Source organism: Sminthopsis crassicaudata, chromosome 1, assembly GCF_048593235.1.
Source record: "Sminthopsis crassicaudata isolate SCR6 chromosome 1, ASM4859323v1, whole genome shotgun sequence".
In the NCBI taxonomy this organism is placed as follows: domain Eukaryota; kingdom Metazoa; phylum Chordata; class Mammalia; order Dasyuromorphia; family Dasyuridae; genus Sminthopsis; species Sminthopsis crassicaudata.
Window position 1 is genome coordinate 525,283,214 of NC_133617.1, and position 17,780 is coordinate 525,300,993.

The window sequence follows — 17,780 nt, forward strand, 5'->3', positions numbered from 1 at the left end:
ATTCTACAGCTCATTTTACAGATTAGGAACTGAAGCAAACAAATGGCTTGCCCAGGGTCACACAGTTGATAAGTGAATGAGATAAGATTTGAATTCAGGAAATTGAGTTTTCCTGACTTCAGGTCCAGTGCTCTATCCACTGCACCAGCTGGCTGCCTCTATTATTCCTAATAGTGATTACAATCTTTGCATCAACAAAGAAAAAATGGATAGCGTGGTTCAACTATGCAGTTTGGAACAGAATTTAGGGAAGTAGAGTGGCAAAGGACAGGTTTGGAAGATAAGAAACCTGGTTTCTAGTTTTGATTCTGCCTCTGGGGGTAACTTTGGACAAATTGCTGTGTTCTTCAGTCTCAGTTCCCTCTTCCAAGAAATGAGGCGGTTGTTGGCCTTAGACAAATTGGGCCAGCTGATGATGAGAGTTTCACAAAGTCTAGAAAGGCAAATCAGGTAAGAAGGAGCAGTGCTGGGGACAGAGTTTGGGGCTGCTAATCTACTTGCCACTTTGGTTGTATATGTACTTACAACTGGCAATCAAAGATAGGTAGGCAGGGGTAAGTTTGCAGCCCCAGGTACCTACCCCCAAGCAGACTAGCAGAGGGGCCAGAGCAGAGGCAGAGTTATACTTTGGGAATAGCCATAAACCTGGGGCTTGCTTTGAAAAACCAAACCAAACAAAAAATAAATCCCTTCAGGAGGCTTTGAAAGAGCTTCTTGGGCTCTTCAGGAGTGAGGCTTCCTTTTTGCCTCCAGAACTTTCAAAGGGACATACTGCAGCCCAGTTCAAAGGAAGCAGGCAGGAGACCACTAAGAACTGATCAAAGTGATTGAGCAGGAAGAAAACAATTCATACAATGACAACACTAAAGAGAAAAACAACTTAGAAAGACTTTAAACCTTGATCAGCTCAATATTAAAACATGAATATAAAAGAAAGAAGATGAGATACTGCCACTTGTCTTGATCTTGGCTGAGAGGAGAAGACTTTGAATGCTTAAAGATTTAGGGACAAAAATCAATGTGTACCACTAAAAGAGAAACCGAAGAAGAACTCCTAGCCAAAGCATTTTATTAAAGGAATTTGCTCCCCTCTAATGAATTCGACCTTAGTTCTTCCTCATGATCTGAGATGCCCCCTCCTTCCAGGGTCTTGTTTTTATAGGGTTTTTGCCCTATTAGCTGAACATTTTATTTTCCTAAGATTTATTACCTAAATGTTCTAAAGCTGTTGTGTACATTATTCTTATCTTATTTTAGATGGCTGACTAAAAATGTATTACTAGATGAGTATATTGAAATAATTGTTAACAATTATTATTCCTTATAGAATCATAATTAACTAACTAATACTGATTAGAGTTTGAGTAGGAGTCTTCAGTGAATCCTCTCTCTCAATCCTGTCTCATGTGGAAATTTGTTTTATCAGACTGTGTACCTATCAAGTGCTTTCTTTTTCTTTCTAAGTTTGTTCTGAAATGATCAGATTGATTCTGTGTCTTTTAAAAAATGTGTCCTATTTACAAATAATTTATTTTGTCCTGGTACTGCCCAAACTTTTGTTCTTTGTCTCTGATCTTAGTTCAGAAATTCAATTAGCCTGTAATGAGTTAAATTTAGAAATCCATTTCTCCTGTTAATCACTGTTCTATAGTTGACTCAAGGAAATCTGGTATCCTTGAGGGATGTGGGTGAACACCAGGAAGTCTGGTCTAGTATCTTTATACCACCAAGCTATTCTTCAAGGATGTCTGGTTTGCTATCCAAAGACTTCTGGTCCACTATCTCTAACCTTGAAATTACTTAATCCCATTTGCCCCGCATACACATCTGTAAAATGAGTTGAAGAAGTAAATTGCAAACTACTCCTCTTGTATCTTTTCCCAGAAAGCCCCAAATGGAGTCATAAAGAGCTGGACATGACTGAACAACAATAACAAATTGTAGAGACAGGTTAAATGGCTTGTCCAGGGTCAGTATCTGAGGCTGGATTTTGACTTCAGGTCCAGCACTCTATCCATCTGCCATCTATCTCCCAAAGATGTTGAGAGATTTCTTCATCAGAAAACCACCCATTCGTATCATCATTTCTTACAGCAAATTATATTCCATTTCATTCATGTTTTGTTTAGCTATTCCCAAATGATAGGCATCTACTTTGCTGCTTGTTGTAAACTATCACAAAAAGTGCTGCTATAAATGTTTTGGATCTTTTTTTTCTTATTGATGGCTTCCTTAGGATATAAATCCAGTAAGGGAGTTTCTAGTTCAAAGAGTATGAACATTTTAGTTACTTTATTTGCATAGTTCCAAATTGCTTTCCAGAATGGTTGAATGAAATGGAATATAATTGTTCTGTAAGAAATGATGATTGTGATGAAATAGATCAGGTAGCGATATACATAGTTTAATAAATCCTTGAATATGATTCCAGATTGCTCTAACATTGACTGTTGCCCTTTTTTGGTCATTTTTTGCCAAATGAATATAAAGTTAAATATTAAGGTTGTTTTGATGTGATATGTTATTATTAGTGAATTGAAATTTTTTTCATGTGATTGTGAATACTTCATAGTTTTTCTTTTGTGAAAAACTTCATATCTTTTCACTATCTACTGAGGAATAGCTATTATTTATATATATGTATATATGTAAAATTGTTTATATTTAAATAATTGCTATTAGTCCTATATACATGTGTGTGAATATTTATATATTCATACATGTTACATGTGTGTATATTGTATATAAATGTATGTGTGTACTTATTTGAAATAAGAGTTCTCTTTTTTAATAAAAGATCAAAAATTTCAAGGGAATTAATGAAAAAAAATGCAAATGAAGGTAGCCTAACTGTACCAGACTTAAAATTATATCATAAAGCAATGGTCATCAAAACCATTTGGTATGGGCTAAAAAATAGAGCAGTTGATCACTGGAATAGGTTAGTTTCACAAGACACAACAGTCAATGACTATAGTAATCTAGTGTTTGATAAACCTAAACTCCCAATTTCCGGAATAAGAACTCACTCTTTGACAAAAATTGCAGGGAAAATTGGAAAAATAGTATGGCAGAAAGGAGGCATTAACCAAAACCTAATATCCTATACCAAGATAAGGTCGAAATGGGTTAATGATTTAGACATAAAGGGTGATCTAACACTATAAGCAAGGTAGGAGAACAAAGGATAGTCTACCTCTCTGATCTGTGATGAAGGAAGGAAAGAAGAACTAGAGAACATTAAGAAATGCAAAATGGATAATTTTGACTATATTAAATTAAAAAGTATCTGTACAAACAAAACCAATAAAGACAAGATTAGAAGGGAAGCAATAAACTGGGGAAAAACTTTTACATTCAAGGGTTCTGATAAAGATCTCATTTCTACAATATAGGGAGAATTGACTCAAATTTATAAGAATATAAGCTCTTCTCCAACTGATAAATGGTTAAAGGATGTGAACAGGACAATTTTCAGATGAAGAAATTAAAGCATTTTTTCAAAAAATGCTCTAAATTATTTTGAATAGGAGACATGCCAATTAAGACAACTTTGAAGTACCATTATACACCTCTCAGATTGACTAGGATGACAGGAACAAATAATGATGAATGTTAGAGGGGATGTGGGAAAACTGGGACACATACATTGTTGGTGGAGTTATGAACTGATTCAACCATTCTGGATAATGCAATATGAAATTATGCTCAAAAAGTGATTAAACTGTGCATACCCTTTGATCCAGCAATCTCAAAGAGATTTTGAAAGAGGGAAAAAGACTCTCCTGTGCAAAAATGTTTGTAGCAGCTTGTAAGGGTCAAAGAAAGGTCAGGCCAGATCAAGCAAAATGTAAACGGGGCCTACAGGATATCTTTGAGATCCCCAGATGTGATTGGCTATGAGTAAACAGGGACCATCTTCGTGGGCTGGAACTCTGAACACTCTGAAGTTGCATCAGGAACAGGAAGTGTCTCCATCTCTGATTGGCTGTGTGCGTGACTTAATGGACCCAATATAAGCTCTGTGGGGATGGAGCTCAACCTTTTCCACCTGGAGCTCTGCCAGAAGACTGCAGGAGGTCATAGAGTAGGATGTAACCCATATGAATAAAGTTCCTGAGCTTGCCTGCAACTGCTCTTGAGTGCTCTGTTATCCCTATGAGATAGCAATCAGAGGGCCTCTGATGACCTCAGAAAGAGGTAAGTTTCATATAAATACTTACCAGAGATTTCTCTGAAGTCCTGGGAATTAGGAGAGACTGGCAATAGCAAATGCAAAGATATAGTACATTTGCAGCAGCTCTTTCTGTAGTGGAAAATATTTGTAAACTGAGTGGATGCCCATTAATTGGGGAATGGCTGAATGTTATGGTATATTAATGAAATGAAATATTATTGCTCTGTAAGAAACTATCAGCAGGATGATTTCAGAAGGACCTGGAGAGAGTTTTATGAACTGATGCTGAGTGAGTAGAACTAAGAGAACATTGTACATAGCAACAAGAAGATTATGTGATGATCAACTCTAAGGGAGGTGATTCAGGCCAATTCCAACAGATTCGTGATGGAGAAAGCTATCTGCATCCAGAAAAAGGATTATGGCACCTGAATGTGGGTCACAACATGTTTTCACCTTTTTTGTTGTTGTTGTTGTAGTTATATGGAGTTTTGTTTTTTCTCATTTTTTTCCCCTTCTCATTTTCCCCCCTTTTTGAGCTGGTTTTTCTTATGCAACATGATAAATATGGAAATATGTGTAGAGAAACTGCAAATGTTTGACATATATTGGATTGCTTTCTGTCTAGGGGAAAGAGTCAAGGGGAGGTAGGGAGAAAAATTTGGAATACAAGATTTTGCAAGGGTGATATTGGAAACTATCTTTGCATATATTTTAGAAATAAAAAGCTATTATTAAAATCTTTTTAAAAGATTTCTCTTTTTATTTTGTCATTATCATGTTGATTTTTGAGAATTTATATAGTTTACAACTTTGCTGAAGTTATGGTTTTCAGTTAAAATCTTTGTTGATTCTTTATGACTTTCCAAATAAACCAACATATCAACAAATAGGAACAGTTATCTTTTCTTAACCTATCTTAATTCCTTTCTCTTATCTTATTACTACTGCTAGTATTTCAAGAATTGTTTTCAATTAATAGTGAGAAGGATGGATATCCTTGCTTCACTCCTATATTTTTTGGAAGATTTTCTAGGGTATCTGTATTGCATATGATGCTTGCTTTTTGGCTTTGAGTAGATACTTCTTACAACATTAAAATAATTCCTTTAGGCCTATAGTTTGTGGATTTTTTCAGCATAAAAATGTCAAAATGTTGTGCTTAGTCAGAGGCTTTTTCTACGTCTATTGAGATGATAATTTGTTTTTGAATGCTTTGGTTTTTTTATATTAATTATGTTGGTTGTTTTCCTAATGTTGAATCATCCTTGGAATAAATCCTACTTGATCATAATGAATGCTTTCTTGGATAAATTGATATAGTTTGACAGGATTTTGTTTAAAATTTTTGAACCATGTTCATGATTAATTTTGATCTATTGTTTTCTTTCTATGTTTTATCTTTCTCTGGCTTAGGTATTAGGATTATGTTTGTTTCATAAATGGATTTGATAGAGGTCTTTTCTTCCTCAGTTTTTGAGAGTAATCTAACTACTTTTTTAAAGTTTCATAGACTTCTCCTTTGAATCCATCAGGACCAGGAATTTTTTCCTCTTATGTAGTTCCCAGATCTATTAACTTCTCTGAAATTGGCTGATTTATCTTGTCCTCTGATAGTTTGGGTATTTTGTATTTCTAAAGATATTCCACTATATATATATATTTTTATTCTCAGCTTTGTTAGTATATAATTGTGCGCAATATGTTTTGGTTATTCTTTTTATTTATTTGTTTTTGGTGTCATTTTACCTTGTTCAGTTACTATTTTATCCATTAGATTTTTTTTTTTTTTTTTTTTTTTTTTTTTTTTGGTGAGGTAATTGGGATTAAGCGCCAAGGTCATACAGGTGGTGAGTGTTAAGTGTCTGAGGCTGAATTTGAACTCAAATCCTTCTGAGTCCAAAGCCAGTGTTCTATCCACTGGTGCTTCTTAGCTGTTCCCCTATTCTCTTTTTAAAAATCAGATTAGCTAAGGGCTTATTGATTTTATTAGTCTTTTCAAAGAATTAGCTTTTAGTTTTAATTATCACTTCTATGGGTTTGTTTCCAATTTATCAATTACTCCCTAAATTTTAGTATTTTTCTTTTGTGCTAATTTTAGGCTTGTTTACTTTTGGGGTTTCTAATTTTGTAAAATGAACATTCAGTTTATTAATTATCTATTTTTCTATTTTGTTTATATATGATTGTATAGATATGATTATACCCTGAGGACTGCATTAGTTGCATCCAGAAATTTTGGCATCTTGTTTCATCATTATCATTTTCTTTTTTTTATGTAATTTTGTTTCTATGAGTTGTTCTTTAACTTACTCTTTATTTAAGATTTCATTGGTTTTACTTGGGTCTGCATCTTCTGTTTGTGGCCCCTGAATGACTATTGTATTGTATTCTATAAAAGTTGCATCAATTATTTTTGCTTTTTTTTTTTAACCTTTATTTGCAGTATCTTTGTACCCTAGTACATGTTCAACTTTTGTAAAAATTCCATGTGGTACAGAGAAATATGTATATTTTTTTGCAGTCCCATTTAGAAAATGTTCTAAGTCTTTGAACTCTAGTTTCCTGGAAATGTGTTCAGTTGCATATTTTTCCTTTTGTTTATCTTTCTTTTAGACTTTTCCAAAATTGATAATGGGATATTTAAGTCTCCTGTCACTATTATGCTGCTGTCATTGTCCTCTTTAAGCTTAAAAATATTTCTTTTATGAATTTGGATGTTAAAGCATTTGGAGTGTGTAAGTTTATTTCTGATATAGTATTGGCTCATTGTTGTTTTCAGTAAAATATAATTTTCTTGCTTATTACTTTTAATTATGTGGATTTATTATATGAAATTAAATAACATAGCATGATAACAACCCCTGCTTTTTTGGATTCACTTGATGCATAATTTTGCCCCCTTCCCATTCCCTCAGTTTTATTTTGTGTATGTCTTGGTTTTTTTTTTTTTGTCGTAGAAATATATCTTTTATTAAAGCTTTTTATTTTCAAAACATATGCATAGATAATTTTCAACTTTCACCTTCACAAAACCTTATATTCCATTTTTTTCCTTCCCTTCCTCCACCCCCTCTCCTAGATGGCAATTAATCCATTATGTTAAATGTGCAATTCTTCTATGCATATTTGCATAATCCTCATACTGCTAGGTCTTATTTTTTAAAATAAGTTTCTTGTAGGCAGTAGATTGTGGAGTTTTATTTTCTTATCCAATTCATCACTCTTTTTTGCTTTATTGTATTGTTTAATCCATTCATATTTAAAAGCTATAAGCATTAGGTTTATATTTTCCTCCGTTTGCTCTCTAAATTGTTTTTTTTTTTCAAATTATGATATCCATCCCATCCCTCCTTATCCATTACTTCAGTAACTTTTAATATTTTTTAAAAAGTGGCACTATTTCCACTGGCTTTCTTCACCTCTGATTCTCTGTTGTTTGTTACCTCTTTCACTTTAGAGCTTTGTTTATTGATTCTTTTTTCCTTCCTGCTTTTATCTCATTTTATATTTTTCTTCTCCCTCTATTTCCTTTTCAGTTGGTAAGGTAGGTTCCCCTTACCTCTCCTCCCTTTCAATCAGTCTTGTTCATTAGTTTTTAAATTTTCATTTTTGTAACCCTTTCCAAAAGCAATTTCTATCACTCCCTTCATTCTCCATCTTTTCTTTCTGTTTACTTTACACTCTCATTCTGTCATGACCCCTATAATTATGTTCTTTTTTTTTTCTCTTTATTCTTCAAACAATCAAAACTTCCAAAATATCCATTCTATCTTTCCATTTCTAGGCACAATCTACTATTAATTTGTAGAGCTTACTCCATGAATTTCCTTATTCTTTGTGTCTTATTCTCAGCACAATGCCAATCATATCAGATGCCATTGTCCCATGTACCATGTTCTTTCTCCATCACTGATATATAGCCTTTCTTGTTGATCTTTTTTTTTTTAATTACATTTTCCTGGAAATCTCCCTGTGTCTATGCTCTCCCACTCCTCCTGATATCAATTGCCCCCAGAGAACCAATTTCTCTCTCTGTTCTAGGACAAGGAGACATTCCTCTCAATCCTAGACCAGTGTAAGATCCTCATCTCTCTTCACCCATAGGCACATTTATTAGTGAAATCCTCTTCCACCTCCAAAATAAGGCTTCCTTCCTTCCCATTCCCCCCCTTTCAATCTTTTCCCACTCTTTCTTGCTCTCTCTCCTAAATGTTATTGTTGAAAAAAATAAAACATCTCTCAGTTGCTGACAACAGAAACCAAGGCAAATTAAGTCTTACAGTAGATGATTTTTAAAGTCTTTGAATACAGTGGAATTCACATGTGGAGAAGCAGTAAAAGATAAGTAAGAAGTGTTGTTCTTGGTGAGAGAAGAACTTGAGTTTAAATTTTCCCTTTGGTATAGGTAAAATGCCTTTTAAAAGTCCAATCAACATATGATACTGTTTCAATTAAAGTCTTTAAAACTAAAGCAGAGAATTTACTTCTTGAAGTTCAGCAGTTCATCTGGTTAGGCTGTTCATCTTCTGGTGCTGGTCTCAGAACCCTGATCTTTTGTATATAGCTTTCACTCCATCCAGAGAATTTTTTTTTAATTTTTGGTGAAACAGAAACTTTTTAATAAGGTATATTTTCCATAAAGTAACAAACCCATAAGGTAGGATTACACAAAAGATTTTTAGTTTAGAGCACAATGGCATTAACATAGTGAGGAGGAGTTGAGTAGAAACAGGAGAAAAAGGGGAATAGAACAGGATTTTTTGTCAAGAATGTATTAGGCTCTACATTAAGTACTTTATAGTCTCAATCTATTGCTTGGAAGGATTCATTCAAGTACTTTCTAAACCATAAACTGAATTGAAATTAAAGACATCAAAGAGAAATGAGAAGAAAATGACCCTTATGATAGAACTTTACTGAAGAGGAGGCTCCAAAAAACCCTAATTCTCCATGTCTTCTGAAGAAGCCAGAGTTGTCTCTCATTCTCTAGACCAAAGGGCTGGTTTGATCTCTGTTAGGATTTCCTTTATATAACAGGCTGACTGGAAAGTGCTGGCTCCCTAAGAAATGCTGGGGCTTGAATTAACATAAATTTCCAAAATTGGCAAGAGGTTAGACTCCTGGACTGGCCAATTTGCCCTATGTATCAGTCCATTCCTCCCCTGCTTTTGATACCTGTTCCCAACCTCCATTCTGTGAAACAGGGCTCTTGGGACTGGCAATTTCTCACTGTGTCTGGCCCTCACATACACATACTTCCAAGATGAGCAGTAATTGTAACCTACTTCTATTTCTCTTCTTTTTTGTCATCAAAATCAAATATCTTCTTTGAGAAGCCTGTTGCTCCCTCACCCTCCTGAACAATGTAGACACAGACCCGATGATAGTGAATAATGACTCCCCTCTCCCCCCAAAGTATGTCATGGTAGATATTAAAGTTTCTAAGTGTGTTAAGGAGCCAAAAAAGCAGAACTCATGCCCTGGAAGAAGATAGAGAATAAAAACAAGGTTATATTGGTGGTGGTGGTTGTAGTTATCTGCCCTTGATTTTTGAAGAGGACCAGTGACCTCATGGAGTGATGTCTTGACTTGTATGTGAAGTGGATTTAAGTGAAGTAGAGTTGCACAAATTCGTCAGCTTTACCTTCTCTTCCAGACTCATTGAACTCCAGGGGCAGGACAAAAGTCAGGATGACTCGTGAAGGCCTGAGTTCTGCCTGGAACACAGCAGATGAGCCTGGCATTTTCAATGCCTGACCAAACTCTAAAGCTCCTTAGCACCTAATGTCTCTCTCCTCCTCTTTCTTTTTTCTCTCCCTCCCTCCTTTCTCCCTCTTTTCCTCCCTCTTTTTTCCCTCTCTCCTTCCTTTATTTTCCTCTCTCCTTCATCCCCTCTCCCTTTTTTCTTCTCTCCCTCTTCTTTCCTTTCTTCTTTCTTAATCACCTTTATTGCCATTATAATCTGAAAGCCAGATTAAATATCGTGTTCCAAAAATCTTGGGACAGTTTTATTTTGGGACATCCTATATTACTGGCCTGTCAGACTAAACTATGTGACTGTTTAAGAGCATTGACAAATTGTCCCATTCAGATCAGGAAGTTTTTGCTAGAGACTTAACAAAGTCCCTTTTCCAAAGATGGACACTAGGCAGTCTATAAGTTTGTTGATGTTGGGTCATTTTTCTGTCGTGTTAGGCTCTTTGTGACCCCATTTGGGGTTTTCATGACAAAAACACTGGAGTAGTTTGCCATTTCCTTCTCCAGCCATTTTATAGGTGAGGAAACTAAGTAGGTTACAAACCCTGGATAGTTTTAAAAACCACACCAGAATTCAGAAAGTTAAGTGTTCCGACTTCAGGCCTGGAACTTTAATCCACTGCGCCACCTAGCTTCCACATTCTCCAAGAGCAAGCTTAAAAATTCTCTGCCTATAACGGATACTTACCTGCCATTTTCTGTTTATAGAGGATATTCACCTGACAGGTGAATATCAAGTGTTTTTCCTCCTTCCCATTACTCTTCTCCAGCAAATACTAAACTGTTGGGATTAGAGGAAGGATATACAAGGAGATGCTGACTTTTAGAATGTAACAATGTAACTCTGGTAAACTATGCTACATTGCCTCTGTAAAGTAGTGAAAAGCAAGCTAGGGAAAAAGATAGTCAGGGTTGGGTGGCTATAGTCCTCTGCCTGTCTCTTTATATCTCTTTCCTTCTCATTCTTTTCTCCTCCTATCTCCATTTTTTTCTTCCCTTCATCCCCTCTCTCATCCTTTCTTCTCTTTTTTCTTCCCTTTTCCCCTCTTCCCTTTATTCCACTTTCTTTCTCTTCCTCCTCTTTCCTTTCTCCCTCCTTTCCTCCATTCCTCCTTCCTGTCTTTTCTGTTTCCCTTCCTCTCTTACCCCAAATTTTCTTTCCCTCTCTCTTCCTCTCTATCTCACTCTTCCTCTTCCCTCTACCCCTCCCCATAGGTAAATATTGACTTTTGACAAAGCATAGCTAAAAATTCTTGGCTTTCATGCAAATGTTTCATAAAGGATCTACAATTTACAAATTGCAAAATAAACAGTTCCTCAGATTTCCTGCTAGGAGGGGACACTAGGTAGTATTCATATAGGAGTATGTGCTAAAAAACATTATTGAGATCACTTCTAATTGTTGTAATAATTCCATGTCTGTGGGTAATGGCTCTCATTTTTATAAACTTGGCTCAGTTCTCAGAGAATTTATGCTTTTATCAGAGAAACTTGCTGTAAACCTTTACCCCACTTCCACTATTCTGTTTTCCTTTTAATTTTGGCTGTATTGGTTTTGTTTGTGCAAAAAATTTTAAATTTTATATAATCAGAATTATTCATTTTGCCTTTGTGATCATCTCTACCTTTTGTTTGGTCACAAACTCTTCCTTTATTCATAGATCAGACAAGTAAATTTTTTCATACTCTTATATATATTATCCTTTATGTCTATATCTTTTACTTAGTTTGGTATATGGTATTGTGTAGCTCCATGCCAAATTTGTTAAACTGCTTTCCTGTTTTTTCAGCAATTTCTGTCAATGGTTGAGTTCTTGCCCTCAAAGTTTGGATCTCTGGATTTATCAAATAATAGATTGGCAACTAGGTGTGAGTGTATAAGAATATGGGGTCTGAAGTCAGAAAGACTCATCATCTGGAACACTTATTTATCTATGAGATTTCACTTAACCTTATTACCTGAGTTTCCTCATCTGCAAAATGAACTGGAGAAGGAAATGGCAAACTACTCCAGTATCTTTGCCAAGAAAACCCCCAAATAGGGTCATGAAGAGTCAGACATGACTAAAAATGACTAAATAAAAGATTATTATGATCATTTACTGCTGTGTACTGTACATGTAATCTTTCTATTGATCCATCTATTTTTAGTTAGTGCCACTACCAGATTGTTTTGATGATTACCACTTTCTAAATATTTGTTTCTAGAAAGTTGGTGGCAAAATAGCAGAGTAAAGGCAGGAATTCACCCAACCTCTACCCCAAACTGCTCCACATTCTTGACTCTCAACAAATTTTAGAGCGTCAAAACACTCAAAAAATATCAAATAGTAAAAAAGTAGTAAAACATTTTCCAGTCAAAGTTAACTTAGAAGGTCTGTACAATGGCCTATAGCACAGGGTGCAAGTCCAGCATGCAGTCCCAATGCAGACAATGTCAGCACAGCTCCAACCCCAAGCCCTGACCCCAATATCAGCAAAGCAGGACTATGTTGTTTTAGTATATTAGATCTTACACTTAAAGTGGAGCAGGGATATTCCTAACAGTTCCAGGGCAGAAAAAAGTGTTTATGATCAGAACCCTAGAAAGATTTCTGAAAAAAGTTACACAAAATTCTGGAAGCTTGGAACTCTCTACCCTACTTTAGAAACAAAACCCTACTTTAACCAAGAATTAAAAGACATGTAATAGGCTAGGAAAAAGAGACTTTTATGGAAATATTTTGCATAACTTCACATATGGTTTCTTAATGGGGCTGAGGATAGGATTAAAGGAGAGAATCTGGAACTTAAAAAATTTTTAAAACAAATATTAAAAAATCGTTTTAAATGTAATTGGGGAAAAATAAATTAAAAAAAATTGTTTCCATGTCATATGTAAATCCAAAGTTAAATTTGTTGCCTCAATCCTAAAATAAGGACCTACATGGCAAATTTCTATTTTACTTTATATTTCAAGGAAAAAACTTTTGTCACAAACTTAACTACTATGCCTTCAGATTTTTGCTTTAATTTCAACATAGCCAGAGCTTAACTCAGTGGTCAGTTGTAGTAATCTGATAATCTCAGGTCTCAGGTAATAACTTCTTGCTTTTTATCATAGAGTAGGAATTTAAATGCTTTTTGAATTGTTAAACTACCTTATTTTACCGTTGTCTCCTCAAATGCTTATTGTAAAATGGCTATAAATACAAAGTAAATAAATATTATATGGAATTCAGTTTGAATTGGAGATAAAATCATTGCATATTGGGACAGAGCTGAGTATGATATGATTCTAAAAAGGAAAAAGTAGTAATTATACAAATGAAGAGCAAAAGGATGAAGTGACACAAGAATTAGATGGAGGGAAGATTGGTAGTTGTGGAACCCTACTCTTATTGGGAATGGGTTAAAGAAGGAACTATATATATATAAAGGTGGGGTACAAAAGTCTAAATTTCTAAAAAGGGAGGCAATAATATAAGATAGAATATAGAAAGGTATATTAGATGAACAGGAATGGGAAAAGATATGTAGATTAACAAGAATGGGATAAAGATAAAAGTCTTCTAAATTCAAGTAGAAACAAGAAGGTAAGGGGAAAGAATGGGAGAGAGAGGATAAGGAAAGGATCCTTGGAAGGAGAGTAGGTTTAGTAATAAATAGAAATAGCAAGTAGAAGTAAAGCAGAAGGATCAAAATGGATAGGAAATAAGAGATATACATAAACATAAGATAAAGATCAAGAGTAGAATTTATTATGTAAAAAAAAGTAGTAATTATGATTCCAGATGAAGTTAAAACTAAAATAGACTTAGTCAAAACAGAAAAATAGGAAAACTTTTGGCAGTCATATTAATCAATATTGTTTTAGACTACTTAAAATAACTAGGCAATATAAAGCTAGAATATTGCTGTGGTGTAGGAATTGATGAATTAGTGGAATTGGAAGAGGCTATCCACCTTCAAAGAAACAAGACAAACAAGCAAATTGTATGACTAGAAATGTGTGTGTGTGTGTATTGGCACTTAATTGCAGTCTTCTTGGGAGGGAGGAGGAAAAAGGATAAAGTAAAAAATGCACAGCAGAGAACAAAAGAAAACCTATAATTGTGTGGGACAGCAAACCCTAACTCAAAATGACTACTCAGAGATATCTTGAAGAACAGAAGCTTTATTAGAATCTCATGAGAAGCGGACAGTCCACTCACTGAAGTCTCAGAAAGCGGAGAACCAATTTTTAGAGTCTGAGAGATAATTTAAATAGACAAAAGAAAAAAATAACTTACAGAAACTATTTGCCCAACCCATCTCCTGTTAATCCTCCTAAAATCCCTGGCAAACTTGACCTTTATTCTTTTATTTGTCTCTGGAATATAGGTGGGCTTTTGTGGCATTAGGGCCTTGGTTAAGCAATACCTGTTTCAAAAGAAAGGGTCTGTTCTGCTTCTAAGGTTAAGAATCAATTAAGTCAGAGGAGTTAGAAGTTTCTAAAATAACTTTAAAAAACTTGGTTTTACCTCAAGTCTTTTCTCAGTCAACAGAGATTAGCCAGTTAGTAGACTTCTCCAATATCTCCAGACCATTAAATATTTAGTCAGATTCTTCTCTAAGCAGTTATCTCTTTAATGTTTTCTCTTAGAAAGTCTTTGTTCTTCCCAGAGCCTAATGATTAAACCATTGGTGCTTAGTCTTATTATTCTGAGAAGTCCTCAGTTTCTCGTTTCACCCAAGGTTAAAATGTTTGTTATATTCCAGTGTGTTACAATGCTTACTCAAATCAATATGGTTGACATTACAAATGTTTACTCAAGCTTAGCTGGTCACAATACTTAAAAAAAAAAACTATTTTAAGTTCTTTATCATGATATTTATACAAAGAATTTCATTTCCCAAACCCATCAATTTACTTCATAATTAAAATCTTAATGGTAGGTTCAGTCTACCTTAGTAATTTTATGAGAAACCACATAATGAAGCAAAAAACAACAAAGCTCTGAACACAATGTATAGTTTCTATTATACAGATGTTCTTGAAATAGAAATTTATTGTTTTATATTTTGAATCCTCTCATGCTCTGTTGTGTATGTTGGTCAAATTTTTTTTTTCTTTCCATATTTTGTGTTTAAGTTTCAAAACAACCATTAAAAAAAAAAAAAAAAAAAAAAAGCAGTGTAGATCTGCTCATACATCCTAGCCCTAAGATTCTAGGGCAAGTGATTCAGCCTCCCAGTGTCCAAGGCCATTCTCTAAGGACAGAAGTTTTACAATAGTTGTTAACCTGCATTAGGAGGGGTTCTCTTTCAAGAGATTCCATATTTCAATAAAGCCACAGGTTGGTTCATTACTTCAATTTTTAATTGAAGGAAGCACTGGGGTTACAAATATAAAGTGAGCCCACATTTTGCTGGGACACTGGGGGAGATCAAATAGATTTTATACAAAATGGTATTGAGTGATATAGAGAATGGAGACGGTAACAACTGGGGGAAACAAAAGCCTGGGAAAGGAGGTAGAGCTTAAGATAAAACCTGAAGGGGACTGGGGCTTTTAAGTGGAAGTGAAAAATAGCATTTCAGAAAGTGGAGACACCTGTACAATTGAAAATTTATCAGTTAAGGGGAAGTGTTGGGAATGAATCCTATATTGGAACCCTGGATGGCAACTTTTGACAGAAAAAAAGGAAGACAGGAGGTAAAATGTGTTGGGGGCAGGGAAGGAAGATGAATGCAGTTTTGGACAGGCCAAGTTCTGCTTCAGTTTCCTCAACTGTAAAATATAGATAATAGTATTACCTGCCAGGGCAGTTATGGAGATCAAATGAGTTATTTCATTCTAAAGTGCTTACCAGAATAATCTCTTATATACTAGGCACTAAATAAACTTTTATTTCCTTGCCTTTTCTTAGTTTGGACAACCAATCTTGGCTATTACAAATCAAAAGTTATAGGACTAATTTTGAGGTGACAGGAATTTAGATGCTATATTTTGACTCATGTACAAATTTGAATGTGTTAATTTGCATTCAGCTTTGGAGTATAAGGTGGTCTGAATCTGAAGGGAGATTAACTGGATAGGTGCCATGGTGGCAGGAGCAGAGGCCAATCCCATCTCTATAGCACTGGGGTAGCTTTTTGACCCACTGGATGGTTTGAACTTGAAGTGGGAAGAATGCAAATTAAAATTTTGTCTCAAATGGGGATACTCTAGGCAAGTTCCTTGTAAAATGAGGAATAACACCTTACAGTTAAGGTTGAATCAAATGAGGTAACTTGAAAAATGCTTTGCAAATATTAAGCATCTTATAAATGCTAGATATTGTGATTTGCCAGAGAAAATTTAGGTTTATCTTCTAAGGGAGAAATTATGGGATTAAAGGTTCTAGAAATTGATGGATTCTGTTCTATTGCTTTCAAGATTGGCCCACTCTATGAAGCCTTCTCAAGTTCCTGAAATTAGAAAGTGATAACTATTTTCTCAGAACATCTTAAAGATCACAATCAATGTATCTTTTAGAGTTAGCACCTTTTTCACTGACTCTTGATCTAATTAAGAGTCAAAGTAATATTGAGTTTAGTGTGTGTGTGTGTGTGTGTGTGTGTGTGTGTGTATATATATATATATATGTATCCACTGCATCTTTAGCAACTCAGATCACTTAGAAAGCAATACTTAAAACTTCTTGAGACAATACTTGAAGGGCAAATGAGGACCCTCAGTGAGGATGGTTGGTCTCTCAATAGCATTAAATATCCAATAACTAAAAAAGTATTAGAATTGGAAGCTGATAACCCATTTCTTAAAGAAGACATAGCTTGTGCAATCTCACCTTGACTTTTTCCTGTTGAACTCCATAGTAAAAGCTTAATACAAAATTGTCAATTAACTTGCCAGCCTTATCTGGTAAAATAGATATAAACAATTTTATACCTACAGATGGTAATGCAGTGGGAGAGCAGGTTTGATAGGTAAGAATTACCAAGAGACCAGTCAAAATCAGCTTTATTATCATAAAAACAGATGGAACCAAGCAGCATTCTGGGACTGGTTGGTTTGAGACCTCCTCCCAGGCGACAACCATTGTTTGAGACTAACAAGGACAAGCTGGTACCCTAGGCCTTAAAATATTTAGCCTAACCCAAATTTCCTACACCTAGCTGAGTAGGCAACAGCATCTCCCCCCCCCCCCCCCTTACAATTAGCAGTTCATCCAGGAACTAATAAAGACCCTGCTGGGAACAATTCCAGTAACACTTGTATCATTTAGTTTCTGGACAACCTCAGCTAGATTATTGGACTGAAGAATAAGTGAACTCTTAGGTAGTAAAGAGAATAATAATTTGGAGATGAAAGAGAAAGAAGCTGGTTTCAAAAATATTATTCACCAAAATTTAAAAATGGAAAAAATTCACACATTTACCAATTTACAATTCAGCAAAATATTCCCATGGAACCTGAAATCGTCTGAAAAGCCTTGCATTTTTTTTTTTTTGGGGGGGAGGATAACAAGTCCTTCTACCATAGTTGCTATTAAACCCATTTGAAATTTTTTTCTTGAAGTTTCTCTAAGATGGCCTTTTTTTAGTATGCTCCTCCTCCCTAAGAGTATTATTGTGAAAAAGTAGAACAGACATGGCTACCTGTCCCAGAAAAGACTGAGGTAGCCTTCCTCCTAACAAATGATCCTACATTCTGTTCAAAGAGCTGCCACAGGGGTTCATTTTGTTTGTAAGCTCAAGATAGTAGGTATACAAAAGTAACATAATTACACTCATTTAAGCAGCCACCAGAAAGCTAATCAATCTTAGTGGTTTGAGAACACTGAAGACATCTTCAAATATGTCTTTAAATAAATGTCCA